Source organism: Canis aureus, chromosome 6 (genome assembly GCF_053574225.1).
Source record: "Canis aureus isolate CA01 chromosome 6, VMU_Caureus_v.1.0, whole genome shotgun sequence".
Taxonomy (NCBI): domain Eukaryota; kingdom Metazoa; phylum Chordata; class Mammalia; order Carnivora; family Canidae; genus Canis; species Canis aureus.
This window is the reverse complement of record NC_135616.1, coordinates 51725844-51748853: the sequence shown is the minus strand read 5'-3', so window position 1 is coordinate 51748853 and position 23010 is coordinate 51725844. Positions and strand designations below refer to the sequence as shown.

The 23010-nt window shown below is 37.2% G+C and overlaps 1 protein-coding gene and 1 long non-coding RNA gene across 25 annotated transcripts in view; one reads left to right on the top strand and one right to left on the bottom strand.

The window, feature by feature from the left end:
* Positions 1–23010, top strand: part of NME7 (NME/NM23 family member 7) — a 262104-nt gene that overhangs the window by 177887 nt on the left and 61207 nt on the right. Inside the window, exon 11 of one of the 7 annotated variants that reach the window (XR_013381908.1) lies at positions 15714–17729. The exons of the other annotated variants lie outside the window; for them this stretch is intronic. The gene's annotated coding sequence lies outside the window, so the exon portion shown is untranslated. The remainder of the gene's footprint in view (positions 1–15713; positions 17730–23010) is intronic. 7 annotated transcript variants of the gene reach the window in all.
* LOC144316105 (uncharacterized) overlaps positions 18466–23010 on the bottom strand; it is a 54862-nt gene continuing 50317 nt past the window's right edge. For 7 of the 18 annotated variants that reach the window (XR_013381914.1, XR_013381913.1, XR_013381915.1 and 4 more), the window contains 2 exons: positions 20458–20664; positions 18466–18723 (listed from right to left, as the gene is read on the bottom strand). This is a non-coding gene — a long non-coding RNA (uncharacterized LOC144316105). The remainder of the gene's footprint in view (positions 18724–20457; positions 20665–23010) is intronic. The other 11 variants (XR_013381919.1, XR_013381920.1, XR_013381921.1 and 8 more) reach the window with 2 other exon arrangements.

The window sequence follows — 23010 nt, the reverse complement described above, 5'->3', positions numbered from 1 at the left end:
CTATTTTGTTTTACTTGTTTCTATGATAAGCATTAGCTTCTACATGCTGCATCATTTACCTGTTGAACACATTTATTTATTTTTCCTCCCACTAGCATATAAACTCCAGGAAAGAAAGGATTTTTTTTATTTTTTTACTGGTATAGTCAGAAAAATCTCTAACTTAATTTCCATTTTGAATTGCTTAAATACACAGTTCCTGTGCTATTATTGTGGCTGTCATATCCAGTCAATGACCCAGAAGCTTTGTGTTCCTTCTCTCTAACTCTTGATGCCTTTCAAGGTAGGTTATCTGGTGTCTATTTTATAGAGGAAGTCAAGGCTCCGAGAGGTTTTTAAAAATCTTAAGTGTCTTTTTTTTTTTTTTTTTTTGTAGGAGATATATTCTTTTTAAAAATTGAAGCTAAGATTTAAACCAGGTTCTGCCTGGTTCCATTTTGTACTTTTTTAATGATTAAAAATCTCAGTAGTATTATTTCTCCAAATTATAATTGCATATATTACAAGAAATATACCTTGAATGCCCACAAAGCACCTAAGAGTATAATTCTCCTGTTGGGCGTTATCTGGGTTTCCCCACTCTGCTGTTCGCCTCTACTATAACCCCCAGGTCTTGTCATTTGCCTTTTATTCCATAGGTGCCAACTTGGTCCCTACAGGGAGTAGAAACTTTTTGATAACTATCTTCTTTCTTCCACAGGGGACCTTTTCCTTTTTTCTTTTGCTTTTGTTTTTTTAGGGAGATGTCTATGTGTAATTTTGACATTTGATTGGTTTTCACTTTTCCATTCCTTCTATCAGCAGTGTTTGCTTCACCCTCTTCCAGTAGGTTTATCTGAATGAGTCTCACAAGTTTTTCCTTTCGATACCTTCTTTCACTTTCATTTATTTTCCTTTTTATTAAAAAAAAAAATCCTCCCTTGTGATTTTTTTCTTCTTCTCCTTAACCACATTAACTGTTTTCCACCAAATGACATTTTAAGATCTCTTGGCTTAATACTGTACCTCTTTTTTTTTTTTTACTTTCCCATTTTCCTTTTATTCATAAGGGAATTCACTTGTTCTGAATATCTTCAAAAATAATCATATTCCAATCAAACATGTCCTCATCACAGTCAGAAGGAGGGGCTAGAGTCTCCCCAAAACAGGGCACACCACGGATGGGGCACAGCCACCAGCTGGAGCTGCCAGCATTTAAAACCCCAAGAGGCAGCAACGTGTGCCAGGCCTCATCTCCCTAATGCACCTGTGCTGCTTGTCAGTTCCAAATGTCAGCCCCTAGTGGTATTACTTAAAGACAGTAGGCTTTGTGTTGAGATAAAGAAAATATTCCTAGACCTTCTTGAGACCCTGGGAAATTACCATTTTTGGACAAGATCCTGCCACCTTAACAGTCTATCAAGAGGTAAAAGCCCCCACACCAGAGCCAGGTTTGAGCCCAGGATCAGTTACAGTTGGCATGAATAGTCCTGAGCCACAGTGTTCTCAGGATGTTGTGAGTAAGGCATTTTATTTATATCTCAGTGAGACAGTCCGACTACTTGCAAGGCCAAAGAGAGGGACTTTGGGAGCCCTTAAACATAACCATGTGAACAAGTGCCACTCTTTTACCTTTGTATATTGTTTTTTGATTGGTGACATTAGATAGCAAAACAGTAATCATTGCTCCTCTGTAGTAAGTACAGGAATGATTCTTTTGAAAGCACTTAATTAAAACAGAATGAAAAATTTAATCCAATACATATAATTTAGGAATTGACTATTTTTTAGAGTTCTGTATTTTTCAATAGGATTCCCCTTAGTAGCACTTCAAAAAAGAGGCTTCCCTACATTTTAAGTTAAACCTAATTTAATACATCTAATGTGAAAAGTGAAGTATATATAAATGGGTAAAACAACTAGCCCTCCCTCCCAGAAGGCTGTACATTTTGGAAGAAAGCATGTGATCTCTTACGATGTCTTCCTCCATTATCTTCTGAAGCTTTGCTACCTGATTGGGATGTTATTTTCAAGCACTGTAACTAGGTTGTTTGGATTCAGTAGTTCCTCCTGACCCTACCCATTCCTCAGAGCTCCAGGGATGTGGAATTTACAAAACTGCTACAGAGTAAATTTATGCAAAGGAAGGTTGAGGATACCACACGCCCCTCTTTGCTCTTTCCAAGCACAGTCCTTCCTGTAAGACTACTAACTGTCCCAACTTTGAGTGACTTTTGCCTTCATTTAAACAATTACACCATTGATTGTCTATACTTACCACTTGTCATTAGGCATATGCTCCTTGTATAGTTTATCTTTGATGAATGTTCCTCATCTCCCAGTCTAGATACTCATTTGAGGACCTGGGTTATATCTTGTTGGTGTCTCAAAACCAGAAAAATGCTCTAAGACAGTGCTGCTTCAGCCTCCTTAGGAAACCTCTGGAATTTTGTTGAATTGACGATTGTGATTCAGCCAGTCTGAGGTGGTGCCTGAAAGTCTACCTTCCTGACAAACTCTCAGGTGAAGGCATACATACAGCTGGTCTACAGGCCACACCTCCGGCACCATGTCTCTGGCAGACTTTCAGCAGATGCCGGATGGCGATGCTGTTTGTTTCAAAAAGGACAAAAGATTTAAATTTTGTTAAATGCCTCATTTGTCTGCAATATGAAAACAGCAGTAAGAATTGAACATAGATTTACATCAATTTCTATGAATAACTGAAGATAAGGGTTGTCTTTTTTCCCCCTGATTTGTCTCTCTGATCTGTAGTAATGGATCCATTTTATTAACTTATCCATTTTATTTTTTTTAAATTTTTAATATTTATTTATTTATTTATTTATTTATTTATTTATTTATTTTTAACTTTTCCATTTTAATGATATCATACTGAATAGCTTCTATGCTGGCTCACTAGATTTGGGCTCGAAAGAAAAAGGCTTAATAACAGATTTCCAATCATCTGAGTTATCCATTCTTTTTCTAACTTTTGCTCTTACTTAAAACATCTAGCTTTGAGGAGCACAGGTGCAGTTTTCCCAATAAACTCAAATTCTGCAGTATCACAGGTTAGGGTCAAGGATTATGCATATACTTGCTATAAACCCTTCAAATCTTTCCTTCCTTTTTTTGGTGGAATTCAAAACTGGTACATTAAGAATTACCATCAGGCAATGAAACTGAGCCCCGAGGCTTTACTGGCAACCCAGAACCCCATGTGCCTATTGCAGGATTCATTGTTGATCCCCCTTGTTTCCCTAAATTGAGAACTCATTAAAGATAATCCAGAAGATCACATGCACTTCAGGCTGATTGCCAATATTAAAGTATGTAAATGGGACTCCTATTTCTGGTTATTTTGGTAGAAACCATTTGCTTGCTTCCTTCCTATGAAATATTGAGTACAAGTGTCATTTGGTATGAGTCTACCTGACCTACAATTGTTTTCTGTTGTCTCTACCCTGTAAATGTCCTTCCATAACATAGTTAGTAAGAGCTGCACAATATTCCAGCATATGATTAATGAACTATTCTGCTACTGTTCATATTAAAAAAAGTTATGTCAAACACATTGCCGAGACCAGATTTATAAATAAGTGTTTGAAAAAAATAAATGTTTGCACAAGCTTTTTGTTATTACCTTAGAATAAATTCTTACAGGTGAAATTGCTAGGTCAGAAGATAAAAGGTATTTATTCATTTGTAATTTGTTTTGTCTTGTGCTTTCTCAGCACAATAGTAGTTTAACAGACTTCGACTTTACTGATTACACAGTTTCCTTTGTAAAATATTTTCTCTGAATAGGGCGACTTATGTTGGTTTCTGAAGTGCATGAATATACAAAAGGGTTGTGTAATATCTGGAAACTAATTAACCTGAGGAGATAGTAACAGTAGGCATTACAATGAGCAGCATTTATCAACTTGATTTACTACCATACACGGCTAGTTCTGCTATGGTCTTATCACATTAGAGATATTGGTTTGTATACACAATACATAAAACAAGTCACACATGAATTTTAACTGAGAATAAGTGGCTGTTTCCCAAAACAGTAATTTGTCTTTTAATTTTTTTACCTCCTACAGAGATTTTTATTTGGTAAACATACTATGTATACTCTGAGTCAAGACAGCAAGAATTTAAGAAAAAGAGAGCTTGGTTAACTATTTCTATGAGTCTAAGGAGTACATGGATGAGCAAATCTTGGCAGTCTGTTAACTTGTTATATTGCAAAACTAGCTTTTTAATCATGTTTTAAAAGCAGACTTAAATATATAGATGATTTTATTTTAAAAGTGACTGAATTAGATGATCCCATGTGTAATAGCACCAATTTAAATATAGGACTCCTTTTGGTATAGCTTATTAAATAAACCAAATGGCTATACAAGTATTTTATGAGCTTAAATAGTTTTATAAAAGCAAATAAATCTGGAGGTGCCTGGGTGGCTCAATTGGTTAATCCTTTGACTCTTGACTTCAAATCAGGTCCTAATCTCGGGGTCATGAGATAGAGCCCCATGTCAGGCTCTCCACTCACTGGGGAGTCTGTTTGAGATTCTCTGTTTCTCTCCCTTTGCTCCTCCCCCTGATCGCTTACATTCTTTCTCTTTCTAAATAATAAATGAAATATTTACCAAAAAAAGAGAAATCTTTCACAAGGTAAAATATTTAGCACATGAAATGGCATGTTTATGATTTTTAAACATTTATTGTTAACAGCACATGCAACAAAAACCCTACAGTTACTTATCACTATAACAGTTAAAATATGTTAATATTTATAATTGTATTATAAGTTAACTATGTATATATTTTTAAAAGCTTACAACATTGCCATTAATATGTTCATTTATTTATATGAAATTTCTATTTTAGTTAGAATTTAAAAGAATTTAGGAATTTCAGTGGTTGAGCATCTGCTTTTGGCTCAGGTTGTAATCCCAGGGTCCTTGGATGGAGTCCTGCATTGAGCTCTCCATGGGGAGACTGCTTCTCTTTCTTCCTATGTCTCTGCTTCTCTTTCTGTGTTGCTCATGAATAAATAAATACAATCTTTAAAAAAAAAAGAATTTAAAGCAATTTAGAGACATTTATGCAATATAACAAGATAAATCAAGTGAATGAGGAAATCTGGACAGGGGGCAAATGAGACTAGAAATGAAGATGTACCATGAAGTCCTATATTTTTATTACAGGGAGGACACAGTGTGGCTCTTAGTTTTTAGACATCCATGGAATCAGATTATATGACTGACAGTGTCCATGAGATAAACAAACTAATTGCTCACAAAAATCGTAACTTTTCCTAATACCTAAGAGGAAAGTCCTTCATGGATCTCCAAAGAAGGCACTAAGTGATCTAGCTATTCTCAGTAGCTGCAAGTTTCATAGGCTGTTCTTTGTAAGAAGCTGATGATACCATCCCGGTAGGTGACAGTTTTATGAGAAATCAGAGTGATTCGATCCCACATCTTGTCGCAGTGTAGGACTGAAGTTCTAAAAGAATGTGTTGTTTGTATTTTCTTAAAGCAATCCTTTATATATATTGTTCTTTAAGTCCATGCTTTGGCAATATTGAGTGGCAGTTATTATAAGGTTAAACTTGCTGGAAAATAACTAGGATGTGTTTATTCTGTGTCCCTATGCAAGTACAGAGTAGTGTGCTTTCTTAGCTAAGCCATGTGTACTTGTGAAGATTGAGGAGAATAACACAGATATTCAACTGAATGGTTGGAAACTCTCAATGAGGTGGGCCCACGATATACACACAAACAGGACCTAGATTCATTTCCACATATTTGCTACATAGAAATTATTTGAACAATCAAGTTACGAAAGGTCTATAGCATAGATAATCACTGGGTAGTTTGTTTTTTTTTTTAAGATTTTATTTATTCATGAGAAACAGAGAGGTAGAGACAGGCAGAGGGAGAAGCAGGCTCCATGCAGGGAGCCTGACGTGGGACTCGATCCCGGGTCTCCAGGATCATGCATTGGGCCGAAGGCAGCACTAAACTGCTGAGCCACCCAGGCTCATCACTGGGTAGTTTAAGCCTGAAATGCTGTTTTTTTAATTAAAAAAAAATGTGATCAGGTCCTTATCCCTGCCTAAAATAGAACACACAGGTCCAAACGAAGCAAAACAAAAACTCTTAGTTAATTACCTAGAGAACATATGTCCTTTACTCTTGTGGGGTTTGTTTTTGTTTTTGTTTTTCAGATGCACTCTCCAAGGTACAAAATGTAACCTTCAGGTATTAGTATGAATTAACTCATTATGTAGGGAATCATTAAAACCTCTGAAATGAGTGGGAAGTATATTGCACTTATCCAGACTTACAGAGCAATAAAGTATTCAGATCTTCAGTTTGTGGGTTCCCAGGAAGCCTCCCCCAAGAGCTACAAAATGGTACCTAGAACATGGCATTCTGTTTGTGCTGCCATTTTGTTATTTGTACAAGTCCCAGATTCAACAGGAAACAGGACAGATCTGATCAATTCTCTGTTTTCCTCCTTTTTCTTTTTGTTAATTCAACTACAGTTAACAGACACTGCTATATTAGTTTCAGATGTACAGTATAATGATTCAACAATTCTATACAAGACAAGTGTACTCTTAATTCTCCTTATCTATTTTCCCATCCCCTCCATCCACCTTCTCTCTCTGATAACTGCTGGTTTGTATTCTATATTGAAGAGTCTCTCTCTCTCTCTCTCTTTGTTTATTCACTTGATTTGTTTCTTAAATTCCACATATGACTGAAATCATATGGTATTTGTCTTTCTCTGACTGATGTACATCACTTAGCATTATACCCTTTAGGTCAGTCCATCCATGTTATCTCAAATGGCAAGATTTCACTCCTTTTTATGGCTGTATAATATCCCTTGTATAAATACATCACATCTTCCTTGTCCATTCATCTATCAATGGAAACTTAGGTTGTTTTCCATGTCTTGGCTATTGTATTTAATGTACAGTAAACCTAGGGATGCATATATCTTCTCAAATAGTATTTTTGTTTCTTTGGGTAAATATCCAGTAGTGGAATTATTGGGTCATGTGGCATTTCTATTTTTAATTTCTTGGGGAACCTTTGTACTGTTTTCCACAGTGGCTGCACCAGTTTACATTCCCACCTACAATGTACAAGGGTTCCTTTCTCTCCAGATCCTTGCCAACACTTGTTATTTCCTGTCTTTTTTATTCTACTCGTTCTGACGGGCATGATATCTCATTGTGGTTTTGATTTGCATTTCCTTAATGATTAGTGATGTTGAAATTTTTCATATGTCTGTTGGACATCTATATGCCTTCTTTGGAAAAATGTCTCTTCAGGTCCTTTGCCCAGTTTTTTATTGGATTGTTTGGGGCGGGGGGGTTGGTGTTAAATCGTATACATTATAGATTTGGGGTACTAACCCTTTATCAGATGTATCATTTGCAAATATCTTCTTCCATTTGGGAGGTAGACTTGTGTGTGTGTGTGTGTGTGTGTGTGTGTGTATGAGTTCAATTTGCCAACATATAGCGTAACACCCAGTGCTCATTCCGCCAAGTGCCCCCCTCAGTGCCTGTCACCCAGTCACCCCAACCCCCTGCCCACCTCCCTTTCTACTACCCCTTGTTTGTTTCCCAGAGTTAGGTGTCTCTCATGTTCTGTCACCCTCACTGATATTTTCACTCATTTTCTCTCCTTTCCCCTTTATTCTCTTTCACTATTTTTTATATTCCCCAAATGAATGAGACCATATAACGTTTGTCCTTCTCCGATTGACTTACTTCACTCAGCATAATACCCTCCAGTTCCATCCACGTTGAAGCAAATGGTGGGTATTCATCGTTTCTAATGGCTGAGTAATATTCCATTGTATACATAAACCACATCTTCTTTATCCATTCATCTTTCGATGGACACCGAGGCTCCTTCCACAGTTTGGCTATTGTGGACATTGCTGCTATAAACATCAGGGTGCAAGTGTCCCGGCGTTTCATTGCATCTGTATCTTTGGGGTAAATCCCCAGCAGCGCAGTTGCTGGGTCATACAGTAGTTCTATTTTTAACTCTTTGAGGAACCTCCACACAGTTTTCCAGAGTGGCTGTACCAGTTCACATTCCCACCAACAGTGCAAGAGGGATCCCTTTCTCCACATCCTCTCCAGCATTTGTTGTTTCCTGTCTTGTTAATTTTCCCCATTCTCACTGGTGTGAGGTGGTATCTCATTGTGGTTTTGATTTGTATTTCCCTGATGGTAAGTGATGCGGAACATTTTCTCATGTGTTTGTTGGCCATGTCTATGTCTTCCTCTGTGAAATTTCTGTTCATGTCTTTTACCCATTTCATGATTGGATTGTTTGTTTCTTTGCTGTTGAGTTTAATAAGTTTTTTATAGATCTTAGTTACTAGCCCTTTATCTGATAGGTCATTTGCAAATGACAACCATTCTGTAGGTTGTCTTTTAGTTTTATTGACTGTTTCTTTGGCTGTGCAGACGCTTTTTATCTTGATGAAGTCCCAATGGTTCATTTTTACTTTTGTTTCTCTTGCCTTCATAGATGGATCTTGCAAGAAGTTGCTGTGGCAAAGTTCAAAAAGGGTGTTGCCTGTGTTCTGCTCTAGGATTTTTATGGAATCTTGTCTGCCATTAGATCTTTCATCCATTTTGAGTTTACCATACATTTGTGTATGGTGTAAGAGAATGGTCTAGTGTCATTCTTCTGCATGTGGATGTCCAATTTTCCCAGCACCATTTATTGAAGAGACTGTCCTTTTTCTAGTGGATAGTCTTTCCTCTTTGTTGAATATTAGCTGACCATAGAGTTGAGGGCCCATCTCTGGATTCTTTATTCTGTTTCATTGATCTATGTGTCTGTTTTTGTGCCAGTACTGCACTGTCTTGATGATCACAAATTTGTAGCACAACTTGAAATCGGGCATTGTGATGCCCCCGGCTCTGGTTTTCTTTTTCATTATTCCCCTGGCTATTCAGGGTCTTTTCTGATTCCACCCAAATCTTAAGATTATTTGTTCCAACTCTCAGAAAAAAGTCCATGGTATTTTGATAGGGATTGCATTGAATGTGTAAATTGCCCTTGTTAGCATTGACATTTTCACAATATTAATTCTGCCAATCCATGAGCATGGAATATTTTTCCATCTCTTTGTGTCTTCCTCACTTTCTTTTAGAAGTGTTCTTTAGTTTTTAGGGTATAGATCCTTTATCTCTTTGGTTAGATTTATTCCTAGGTATCTTATGCTTTTGGGTGCAATTGTAAATGGGATTGATTCCTTAATTTCTCTTTCTTCAGTCTCATTATTAGTGTATAGAAATGCCACTGATTTCTGGGCACTGATTTTGTATTTCACCACATTGCCAAATTGCTGTATAAGTTCTAGCAATCTTGGGGTGGAGTCTTTTGAGTTTTCTATATACAGTATCATGTCATCTACAAAGAGGAAGAGTTTGACTTCTTTGCCTTTTTGAATGCCTTTTATTTGTTTTTGTTGTCTGATTGCTGAGGCTAGGACTTCTAGTACTATGTTGAATAGCGGTGGTGAGAGTGGACATCCCTGTCGTGTTCCTGATCTTAGGGGAAAGCTCCCAGTGTTTCCCCATTGAGAATGGTATTTGCTGTGGGCTTTTTGTAGACGGCTTTTAAGATGCTGAGGAATGTTCCCTCTATCCTTACACTCTGAAGAGTTTTGATCAGGAATGGATGCTGTATTTTGTCAAATGCTTTCTCTGCATCTATTGAGAGGATCCTATGGTTCTTGTTTTTTTCTCTTGTTGATATGTTCTATCACATTGATTGCTTTACCAGTATTGAACCAGCCTTGCATCCCAGGGATAAATCCCACTTGGTCATGGTGAATAATCTTCTTAATGTACTGTTGGATCCTATTGGCTAGTATCTTGTTGAGAATTTTTGCATCTGTGTTCATCAGGGATATTGGTCTATAATTCTCCTTTTTTTTTGGTGGGGTCTTCATCTGGTTTTGGAATTAAGGTGATGCTGGCCTCATAAAACAGGTTTGGAAGTATTCTGTCCCTTTCTATCTTTTGGAACAGCTTTTGTAGAATAGGTATTGTTTCTTCTTTAAATGTTTGATAGAATTCCCCTGGGAAGCCGCCTGCCCTGGACTTTTGTGTCTTGGAAGGTTTTTGATGACTGCTTCAATTTCCTCCCTGGTTATTGGCCTGTTCAGATTTTCTATTTCTTCCTGTTCCAGTTTTGGTAGTTTTTGGTTTTCCAGAAATGCATCCATTTCTTCTAGATTGCCTAATTTTTTGGTGTATAGCTGCTCATAACATGTTTTTTAAATCGTTTGTATTTCCTTGGTATTGATTGTGATCTCTCCTTTTTCATTCATGATTTTATTAATTTGAGTCTTTTCTCTTTTGTTTTTAAGAAGGCTGGCTAATGGTTTATCTTATTAATTCTTTCAAAGAACCAACCCTTGGTTTTGTTGATCTGTTCTACAGTTCTTCTGGGCTCTATTTCATTGAGTTCTGCTTGAATCTTTATTACCTCTCTTCTTCTGCTTGGTGTAGGTTTTATTTGCTGTTCTTTCTCCAGTTACTTTAGGCATGAGGTTAGCTTGTGTATTTGAGTTTTTTCCAATTTTTTGAGGGATGCTTGCATTGCGATGTGTTTCCCTCTCAGGACTGCTTTTGCTGTATCCCAAAGATTTTGAGTGGTTGTATCTTCGTTGCCATTAGTTTCCATGAATCTCTTTAATTCTGTCTAATTTCCTGGTTGACCCTTTCATCTTTTAGCAGGATGGTCTTTAACCTTCACATGTTTGAATTTCTTCCAAATTTCTTCTTGTGATTGAGTTCTAGTTTCAAAGTATTATGGTCTGAAAATATGCAGAGGACAATCCCAATCTTTTGTATCAGTCAAGACCTGATTTGTGACCCAGTATGTGACCTATTCTGGAGAAAGTTCCATGTGCACTTGAGAAGAATGTGTGTTCAGTTGCATTTGGATGTAAAGTTCTGTAAATATCTCTGAAATCCATCTAGTCCAGTGTATCATTTAAAGCTCTTGTTTCTTTGGAGATGTTGTGCTTAGAATATCTGTCATTTGTGGAAAGCGCTGTGTTGAAGTCTCCCAGTATAAGTGTATTATTATCTAAGTATGTCTTGACTTTGGTTTTTAATTGATTGATATACTTCACAGCTCCCACATTAGGGGCATAAATATTCATGATTTTTAGGTCCTTTTTTTGGATAGATCCTTTAAGTATAATAAAGTGTCCTTCTTCATCTCTTACTACAGTCTTTGGGATAAACTTTAATTTATCTGACATGAGGATAAGATATGAGTCCTAATGTGAGTCCTGCTTTCTTTTGAGGACCATTTGAATGGTAAAATAGTTCTAGAACCTTTTATTTTCAGGCTGTGGGTGCCCTTAGGTCTAAAATGAGTCTCTTGTAGACACCAAATAGATGGGTCTTGCCTTTTTATCCAGTCCGAAACCCTGCATATTTTGATGGGATCATTAAGCCCATTCAGGTTCAGAATTACTATTGAAAGATCTGAATTTAGTGTCATCATAATATCTATTTAGTCCCTGTTTTTGTGGATTATTTATTTGGACTTCCTCTTTCTTTTACAGAGTCCCCCTTAATAGTTCTTGCAGAGCTGGTTTGGTGGTCACATATTCTTTCCGTTTCTGCCTACCTTTGAGGCTCTTTATCTCTCCTTCTATTCTGAATGAGAGCCTTGCTGGATAAAGTATTCTTGGCTGCATTTTCTTCTCATTTAAGACCCTGAATATATCCTGCCAGCCCTTTCTGGCCTGCCAGGTCTCTGTGGAGAGGTCTGCTGTTAATGTAATATTTCTCCCCATATATGTTAGGGATCTCTTGTCTCTTGCTACTTTAAGGATTTTCTCTTTATGTTTGGAGTTTGCAAGTTTCACTATTAAGTGTCAAGGTGTTAAACGGTTTTTATTGATTTTAGGGGGGGATCTCTCTATCTCCTGGATCTGAATGCGTGTTTTCCTCCCCAAGTTAGGGAAGTTCTCAGCTATGATTTGTTCCAATACACTTTCTAGTCCTCTGTCCCTTTTGGCACTCTTTGGAACCCCAATTAAACGTAGATTTTTCCTTCTGAGGCTATCATTTATTTCCCTTAACCTTTCCTCATGGTATTTTAATTGTTTTTATCTTTTTTCCCAAGCTTCCTTCCTTGCCATCCGCTTGACTTCTATGTCACTCACTTGTTCTTTTACCTCATTAACCCTTGTCGTTAGGACCTCTAGTTTGGATTGCATCTCATTTAATTGATTTTTAATTTCAGCCTGATTAGATCTAAATTTTGCAGTCATGAAGTCTCTTGAATCCTTTATGCTTTTTTCCAGAGCCACCAGTAGCTTTATAATTGTGCTCCTCAATTGGCTTTCTGACGTTGAATTGTAATCCAAATTCTGTAGCTCTGTGGAAGAGAGTACTGTTTCTGATTCTTTTGTGGTGAGTTCTTCTTTCTAGTCATTTTGCTCAGTGCAGAGTGGCTAAAAGTGAGTTGTACTAGAAAAAGGAAGAAAAGAAAGAGAAAAAAATAAAAAACAAACAAAAAACAGAACAAAACAAGGAGGGGTATCCTCTGGATCTATATACTGTAAATCACTCGACTTCCCCTGGAGCTTTCCTGCACTGCTTGGTCAAGAACTTGCTCTTCCCTTGTCCTTCCAGCTGGTCTTCTGGGGGAGGGGCCTGCTGTGCTGATTCTCAGGTGTGTGCACCTGGGGGAGCTGCCCCACGCCCTGCCAGGTGCACGGCTCAGTGGGAGCTGTTTATCCTTGTGAGGCCTCTGTTCTCAGGTGGCCCCACTCCATCCCAGACACAGTGTGACACAAGGAGGAACGACCACACTGGCGGTGGCCAGCTCTCCAGCCCTGGAGTCAGCTCCCCCAGTAACTACCGCAGCTCCCAGTCTGCATTGACCTAGAGGCTCCCAGGGGTGGGAGGCACTGACCACAGCTGGGGGATGCCTGGTGCAGGAGCATCCTCACTGTCCTGTGCCCTCCCAGCCTCCACCTGTCCCAGGGGAGTGCAGGATCCTAGGCTGTGTCCCCAGCGCCCTGGGATCCGGGGCTTGTGCTGCTGGAATTGCGCTCCCAGGCCGCTCAGGCCCCTGGGAGGTAGCCTTTTCATTTTTTGGTTTCCTTTGCTGTGCAAAAGCTGTTTATTTTGATGTAGTGTCAATAGTTTATTTTTGCTTTTGTTTCTCTTACCTTAGGAGATATATCTAGAAAAATGTTGTTATGACCAATATCAGAGAAATTACTTCCAGTGTTCTCTTCTAGGAGTTTTATGGTTTCAGGTCTCACTTGTAGGTCTTTAATATATTTGGAGTTTATTTTTGAGTATGGTGTTAGAAAGTGGTCCAGTTTTATTCTTTTACATGTAGCTGTCGAGTTTTCTAAAAACCGTCTATTGGAGAGACTGTTTTTTCTCATTATATGTATTTGCCTCATTTGTCATAGAATAATTGACCATATAAGCATGGGGTTTGTTTCTAGGCTCTCTGTTCTTTTCTGTTGATCTATGTCTATTTTGTGCCAGTACCACGCTGTTTTGATTACTGCAGCATTCTAGTGTATCTCAAAATCTGGGATTCTGATGCCTTCAGCTTTGTTCTTCTTTCTCAGATTGCTTTAGCTATTTGGGATCTTCTGTGGTACCCTACAAAGTTTAGTATTATTTGTTCCAGTTTTGTGAAAAATGCTATTGGTATTTTGATGGGGATTGCATTGAATTGTAGATTGCTTTGGATAATGTGGACATTTTAACAATATTAATTCTTCTAATCTGTAGAATGTAGAATATCTTTCCATTTGTTTATGTCATCTTCAACTTCTTCGATCAGTGTTTTATAGTTTTCAGAGTATAGGTCTTTGACCTTCATGGTTAAGTTTATTCCTAGATATTCTTTCTGGTGCAATTGTAAATGGAATTGTTTTCTTAATCTCTCTTTCTGCTACTTCATTATTAGTGTATATAAATGCTACCAATATCTGGGTATTAATTTTGTATCCTATAACTTCACTGGATTCATATATTACTTATAGTATTTTTGGTGGAATCTTTAGGATTTTATGCATACAATATCATGCCATCTGCAAATAGTGCTGATCAATGCTCTTACAGAGAGATAGCCAACATAATTTCAGTTACGACACAAGTTACACTATGCTAAGTACCCTTTGTAGCACAGAGGGTCTTAACTCTAGCTAGAGATTGGGAAATGCTTCATGGAGGGACTTTTCTTGTAGGGGCTTAGATTTTTCCTGAAGGAATAGTGTGAACAAATTATGGTTATATAAAAATATATTTCAAGTTTATGGAAAAGTAAATAAATGTGTTGATAAACATCACTCCACTGTGTTTGATAGGCATGTTGAGGTGAGTATCACAGAAAATAACAGGACTCGTTGCAAGTTGTTTAAAAAGGTTCACTATTAAAGCAAGTATGTATGTCCTTTTTTGTGTACTGTGTCCATTTACAAAAGTGATGAGGCTAAAATAATATTTCAGGGCAAAATTAAGGAGCTCCTTGAATTATCATACCTTATATGTCTTAATTATTGTTTATAAAATGGGATGATTGAGTTACGGAAAAAGCTATCATGCCAACTTCCCCTGCACCTTGCTAAGCTAAAGAGTAGCTGTGAAAAATGGAAGAAAGTTCACAGAACCTAGAAAATCCTGTGAAACCTGCCCTGGGTACCCTTCCTTTCATTCCCAGGGCACTTTGCATCATATCTCCAGGAGAGCTTTTGTCACATTGCGTGTTGGGTCAGCTTGCACCAGCTTGCAAGATCCAGTCATTAGCGTCACTTCTCAAGTCTATATGCTGTCATGGTGGGAGTATCTACACTATGGAAATGGGAAAATGGTACAGATCAGTTTGTTATTGTTTATTTTTTGACAGCTGTTTATTGATTCCTAGAACATCACTATCTGTTTATTTACCTGACATCTCGTAAGACTGTGACTTCTTAAAATAAAAAATGTCATGTGTAATTAAACTTATTTCCTTACCTACAGCACCAGCATCTCACATGTTAAAGGTATCAATAAATACTCATTGAATAAATGGAGGGGGATATTAACAAATAAAATTAATAAGTTAGGTAGTGACCAACTGGTTGTGCATAATGACTGAAATTGTTAGAGAAAGTTTTAAATTATCTTCCCTGGACATTTGGAAGGATAGTGATGCCACTTGGAACAAAAGAAGAGATATTCAACTGGCACCTGGAGATTGCAGGAGGGTAGTGGAAGATAATTATTTGGGGACATGTGTTTGAGGTACTAGAAAACCAGGATTGGAGATGCCAGCATTCATTCTAATAACTGTTGAATGATAGTTTTGAAATTACTTTTTCTGTGGTTTCCTAAAATACTCAACTACACAGATTAAAGTTCAAAGTTACCATTTGTTAAGAAGGAAAATTGTCTCATTCCAGCAGTATAAAAGAAAATCAGATTTATGTAAGGTGCTCTGAACATTGCTTTGGCAGAGAAGAGCAGAGATCAGAGCCTAGAAAAGGTTGAGGAAATGGAACATTTTTTCTCCAAAGTAAATATTGTGTTTCAAGATGATAGTTTATAATTCTTTTAGGAAGAGAAAGTGAATTTCAGGCATTAAAGTTACCTTTTGGAATATAAATCTGAAATAAAAGTTTTTCGTTTTTTTCTTTTTAAGATTTTATTTGTTCATTAGAGACACTGGGAGAAAGACACAGAGACATAGGCAGAGGAAGAAGCAGATTCCCAGCAAGGAGCCTGATGCGGGACTCAATCCTGGACCCCAGGATCACACCCTGAGCCAAAGGCAGATGCTCAACTGCTGAGCCACCTAGGTGTCCCAAGTTTTTCTTTTTAAAAAGGCTGTAATAGTTAAAGACTAAAGATGAGAGGAAAAAATAAAAAATAAAGATTTTTTTTTTTTTTACAATAAAGATTTGGGGAAGAAAAACAAGATACTTCTGAGGGCAAGAACTGTAATCTGATTTATATAGGTAAAGGGGTATTCTGATTTATCAAGTATTCTCATTCATAGAAAAATTCAGTGTATTTTGTGCACAAATGTGTACTGGTAAAAGATATATAATCAAGAAAATAATGACATTGTAACTGTGGTAAACAGAGTTTAGTATTTCCTCTTTAAATGAGGATCTTGCCTCAAGATCCTATATAAGAATGTGATTTATTACATTATAGAGCAATAGAGGAGCATATGTTTTCAAAAGAAAGCACATGTAATAGAGCAGTTCAAATAAGATTAAAGATGATTAACTATAATGTGACCACTAATGTTTAGAGAATGAGTTGGTCCTTTCTACATTATGGGTATTCACCAGAAGATTCAGTAGTCCTTCAGGGAATTTGGGTGTGTCTTACTATCCCAATTGGAAAAGTCATTTATGAGCATGCGCTTATACCTAATGCCACTCTGGTGGACTGCTCCCATCTCATTTCATATTCACCACATAGGGTTCTGTATCTGTGATGAAACAGTAGTATTATCTTTAATCAAGGTCACAGAGCAAGTCACTTTCAGAGCTTTGGGATTAGTGCTTAGAGTTCTTAATTCCATTTTCAAACAGATGTGCCCTAATTTGAGAAAGTCTGATATACAAAACCATCAACTCACAAAATAGATAAATTAAGTAGTGATTACTTTCATTTCAAAAGGATATGTTTCAGGGTTCCTTAAAATAGGCATGTCTGTAGAATGTAACATACCCAAAAGGGCCTGCTGGATTATTAGTAACCAAGAGATCTAGTTTCTCTACCCTGTTGTTAACCAGGTTAATGAAGTGTATATATTTGATCGTGTAGTCATTTCACTCATGTATTCATTCCTGCACTAAACCATTACTGGTGTTACTCAGTGAATCTTTCATGAGCATTCTCTGTGTGGTGGATATACAAAAGTCATAGCCCTTGAGGCATTTACAAATGACAAGAGTGAAACAAGAGGAATAAATTTTTGATGGTGGACTCAGGCTGACCTGTTCGGAGACCACTGTGGTCTAAACAAGGTGAGAGGGTGGACTGCGCCAGAAGGGGTAGACTTCTGGCAACTTTAAAGGGAATTGTAGCAGGCCTGGAGCAGGTTAGGAAATTAAAAGAGTTTGCCCAAAGTGGTTGATCTTTGGATACACTCTTTCTTCAGTGCTGGATAGGAAATCTAAGAGTGTAAAACCAGGTAATCCATATAAAAGGTGATAACTGTCTGCATTGCCAACACAATAGGGGGTTGCAAGGTACATATGAAATATTTCATTTTTTTAAAATGAAAAGTACTATCTAAATGCTTCATTATTAGCTATAATCTTGGGAATTTATTTATAATATTATGAAGATGATAACTGTATCTATTGTTGAATGCCTCTGATTTGGCCAGACACTATTAGGCATTTTGTGGACATTATCTTATTTAATTCAGTCCTGTATGCTGGACCTAGGCCTTTAAGACACCCAAGATATTTCCACACACTGCTGAGATTTATGTTGCTACTATAGGATAAATAATCTTTTAAGTTTTATAAACTCTCTTGTCCTATTTTATAATTTGAAGTATCCCTATATATATTGAGTTTTTAGACCACTGGAGCTATTGATGTCAAGGCCACCTCACCATACCAGCATCTAAGGCAAAAGTTGCTACTGCTACCTCCACTGCTGCCACCGGCACTGACTGTCACAGAATCTGGTAACTTAGGCCTTGAGTCTAGCCAAAACTGCCTCCGAACACTCGTGCGTCCCACTTTGTCTGCCAGGGGCAACATCAGCAGGCAGCTGGCCTGTGTTCATTTCTGCCTTCCAGATCTTATTGGGACAAAATTTACATCAAGAATTCTAGCCAAAAAAAAAAAAAAGAATTCTAGCCTAAAGGGTGTCTAGAGAATGTAATTTTTTAGATTCCTAACCTCCATCTGGAAGGAGGGTAAAATGAAGGGTTAGGAAAGCCACTCTATAGAACGGACTTGGTCTTACTTGTGTTGCTTATTCTGAACCATTTGTAAGGACTATGAACTTCTTGAGAAGAGGGAGAAAAACTTCTGAGCCAGAATATTCAGAGGGAATTGTATGTGTTTTCATGCTTGAGCTAGGAAAGAGCTTGGTGGCTTTGAAAATGGGAAGAGGTGGAAGGGACTAGATTATTTCAGGTGCAGGTAGAGAAGTAAGCAGGATTCAGATCACATAGGCCTTTCTAGAGCATGTTAAAATTTTTAGATTTCCTGTTTAGAAGGAAAGCATCTTAAGGAGAGAAATGGTATGATTCAGCTTTGTTGAATATCCTGTTTTGTGGTGAATGTATTTATCAGGAGCAGTAAGAACTAGGAGACTACATAAACCAGGAAGAGTGAAATCTAAGAAATCAATAGTCTAGGCAAGAGAATATGATAGCAGAGTGGAGGAAAAGAGAAATAGGCTGCTGTGGACTGTATTTCAGCATTTTATTGACAGGACTTTATAATAAATTGAGTGTTAAAGGTGCCAAGTATGGGTCCCATCTGTTTCATTGTTTTGTTCCTTTAGAGGAGTTCCCGAGTATTGACCTTTAAGTCCAGAAAGATTGCGTAGCAGTTCTTCATTTTATCAGGGCAGGGTAGGCTGTGGGGAGCACTTCTTTTTAGAGGAGAGATTGAGAGTCTTTCAAGTTTCTCAGTAGTAATATGACTATACTTCAAAGGTTAAGTCTCCTAAATGTAGCATTTGGGAAAAACAAAATAGGAAAATATTTATCAAAAAATTGTATCATTTTCTTCCTCTATACTAACATTTATGCTCACAGACTTAATATAAATGAGTCCTTGTGGGTTTTGCTAAAATGTAATTTACGTAAAAGTGAGCAAAGAGATTTGCCCAGCTATTTAAAAAGAAAATGCAGGGATCATCATTTTTACTTTAAAATAACACCTGTGTCAGCTAGTGCCTATTGGCTAAAGTAGCAAACAGCTAAGTAAGGGGAAGTGATTACTATGGCATGTGGTCTATTGAAGCCTAGTGCAAAAGACAGGATTGAATTGTCTAAATGTTTTGCCTGAAATCCCATTTAATTATCACCCTCTTCAGGTTCTATAAATTTACATTACATCTAATTTCTACTTAATGAAAAGTGAGATGTGAAGCCTGTCAAGAGTTCACAAGCCAGGTGTTTTAATGATTCCTCATATTTAAGCAAATCATGTGGCCTCCGGAGCTAGTAAGATAAGTGTATTTACTGTGAATTCTCCGACAGCTCACTCAATGAGATTAATACATAAGTAGTTGAGTTTAATTTTGCAGTTATTCTTTCTGAGTCCCGTGCATAGGTTTTAAAAGGATCCTTAGACTTATAGAAAGTAGCCTTTGGATCTCTCTTGTGGTCCCCTTTCCTATTTCCAGTTCCTCCAGTGTTCCATTATCATGTTTTAGTTGAGAATTTATCCGATACTGCTCATCTCCCAGGAATATAAAACTATCACTGCATTAGTTAATATAAAGTTTCATGCAAGTGGAGAAGTTGTTTTGAAGGTCAACTTTGGTGGGATGTTTCTGAAGTACCAGAGGAATCGAGGCAAGAACTCAGCATGTACTTTTTAATATTACAGGACTCATTGGCTAAAAGAATGAATATTTGCTGCTTTAATTATATCAGTTGCTTATTTGGTCTTTAATATTAAGTTTTATTACCCTTGTTGTCTGTGAAATGAGGGCAATAGTTCTAGCATGATTTTCTGTTTTGCTTCACAGCTTTTGTAGGGTTGCCAAGACTGAAGCTATGCTAGTTCTTTGTCTTTTTTTTTTTTTTTTAAGATTTATTTATTTATTCATGAGAGACACAGAGAGAGAGTGGCAGAGACACAGGCAGAGGGAGAAGCAGGCTCCCTGCAGGGATCCCAATGCAGGACTCGATCCTGAGACTCCAGGACCACGACCTGGGCCGAAGGCAAGCGCTAAACTGCTGAGCCACCCAGGGATCCCTATAGTTCTTTTAATATTTATCCACTTGTCTCTATCATAGCTAACACGGTTACCCTATAGTTTAGAGTAGATGTTTTCCTTTTGCTTAGAATCTTTTTGAAATTAGATTAATAACCAATTGTGATTATCCACCATGTACCACTCATTGTATGAATATATTCTATAGTTGATCAACAAGTCGTCTCTCATAAAAGTTGTGTAATCAATAAATGTCACAGATCTCTTCCCAATACATTTCGTTAGTGGAAGGTCACTTTCAATCTTGCATTATCTCTCTTGTATTATAAATAACTGAAACAATATGGCTTTCTGTGTAAGCAATTTGTTTTCTTTGTCCAGATGTATTTTATGAGTCTGGCAGACTTAAAATTCAATAAACAAAAATATTTATAATGGACACAATAGTAAGATAATTATATAAAGTTTCTCCAATGTGTTTTCAGTATTTAGCTAATCATCATCCTACTTACTGCATTTTTCCCATGTCTTAGATTTAGAGGTCATTCTTTAAGCCAGAATTCTTCCTCCTACGGCAGGATTACCAGAGCAGAATTTTTAGTACTTCTGATGAGCTGTATAATAACTAAGCATTTGACTTGAGGGTGCTCAGCAGGCCAGGTTGTAGTGGCAGATGGATATGACAGGAATTTAGTAGAGTTTGAAAGACTGCTGACCTTCTAAATGCAAATAAATGTGAGGCTTTAAAGAGTCTCAGTTTCTCAGGATAACCTATTACTTATTAAAACTACAGTAAGTTAAATCATTTCTGATATGAAAATTGCATGTTGGTATTTTACATTGCTTTTACGTATCTGATATTCATTTCTGCTTCATTAAGGGATGTGCTTGGTGGGATGGTTTTCACCATAGTACAAGGAACAGGAGAGCATGAGCATGAGTCTATTAGTAACAATTAGGGAAAAACTGCCAGGAAACAGAGGGGGAGAATGATCTGTGGAAGGTTCTTCTGGACTTTCACTTTCAGTGTTTCAGTAATTTTTATTTTTATAGGTGTATATGAAATTTTACAATAATCAAAAGTAAAATCAATGTATCTACTTTTTCAAAAAAAGATGAGATGAAAGCCTAAGTTTTAATGAAAAATGAAAGAAGCTATGAAGAAAATACTTGTTATATAGCTTTATGCTTCATCATTATCATTTACCTAAACAAAATATAGCAGTAAAGACTTTATACTTTTTGTGATTTGTTTACTTATAGATTATCATTTAATCTAAGTGTCTTATTACTTGATTATTTAAACATTTACCTTTATTCTAAAACTATCATTAAAAATCTTGAGAGATGTCACATATTTATTAAAATATGTGGATGCCTGGGTAGGTCAGTCAGTTAGGCGTCTGACTCTTGATTTTGGCTCAGGTCATAACCTCAGGGTCCTGGGATCGAGCCCCATGTGGGGCTCTGCACCCAGCAGGGAATCTGTTGGAGATTCTCTCTCTCCTTCTCCTTCTGCCCCTCCCCCCTGAGCTCTCTCTCTCACTCTTTCTCACTCTCTAAAATAAATAAACCTTTCTTTAAAAAAATACTTGAATATTTGGTTGGGCTACCTTTAATGCATAAACAAAGTATACTCTTTTTCTAGGAAGTCTCATCTTAATTTTCAATAAATCCTAAGGTTATATTAATAAAACTAATAGGCATTGTCTATTGAATGTGACAGACACATCTCTAAATAATGTGAGTTATTCCTTCAGTTCTCACAACAACACCATCATTAAGTCTTGTTTTTATCCCTATTGTACAAATGAGGACATTAAAGCAGAGAGGTTAAGGAACACATGTGGTCAAACAACTAGTCAGTGACAAAGGCAAAATTCAAATCCACAGAGCCTTCCACCATAGCCCTTGCTCTTCCTTACTTCTCCAACCTAGCTCCCTGAGTAGAAACGTTGTCATTTTATGTCGGTCAACAAGTGTTTGGCAAACATTTACTCTGTGTTTAGAAATAAGACATAAAATACCAAGGAAGTTTTATATTGTGTTAAAGGTTGAGAGTCTAATGAGAACTTACAAAAATAGACACACACACAAAAAACCCATATAAGATACAAATCAGAGGTCTTTAATAGGAGCATAAATTCCTCTTGAAACAATGGAAAAAGTAAAATTCCCCTGGGCAGAATTCAAATAAGTCCCATAGAGGAAATGATGTTAGTGGGATTTAAGCTTTCAGGGAAAGTTTGAGTGAAGCCTACAAGATAGGTTTAGGCAAAATGCGGAGGATCTTGAAGGAGCCACATTAAGGAATTTAGGCCTTAGGCCATAGCAAGTGAGTAGCATAATAATATCTGTTTGTTGGTGCAAAATGATAGCAGCATGAACAATGAATTGAAGGTGGCTCAGAGGGTTTGGGGAAATAGAGAATGTCAGTAAAATGAGTGCATTAACATGGCAGATAGCACCATGGGCTCAGAACTGTCACAGAACCAATACCTAAGGAAAGCAAATTAATAGAGCTAACAAATAACCTTTAAAATAAGAGAGTCAGTATCCTCAGAGAGATTTAAGGAATGTCAGATCGATGAAAAATAATAATAGAGTATATATTTTGAGAAGATAAGCAAATTTGATAAACATCCAAGAAAAAAGTGAGGAAATATAAACCAATATTAGAAATCAGACAGGGAGGGCAGCCCGGATGGCTCGGCAGTTTAGCGCTGCCTTCAGCCCAGGGCATGATCCTGGAGACCTGAGATCGAGTCCCACATCGGGCTTCCTGCATGGAGCCTGCTTCACCCTCTGCCTGTGTCTCTGCCTCTCTCTCTCTCATATGAATAAATAAATAAAATCTTAAAAAAAAAAAAAAGAAATCAGACAGGGGACATCACTATGGTTCCCTGCTGAAAGTGATCAATTTTCTATTTGTAAAGTTGCAGCAATTCTTTTCTTAGATCTCAGGTTGAGTTTGCAGGTGCTTAGACAGATTTGATAGCTATCTAGCAGAATTCCTGGGACCACACAAAACTAAGGTCTCCTACTCCTCTGCCATCTTGGACTCC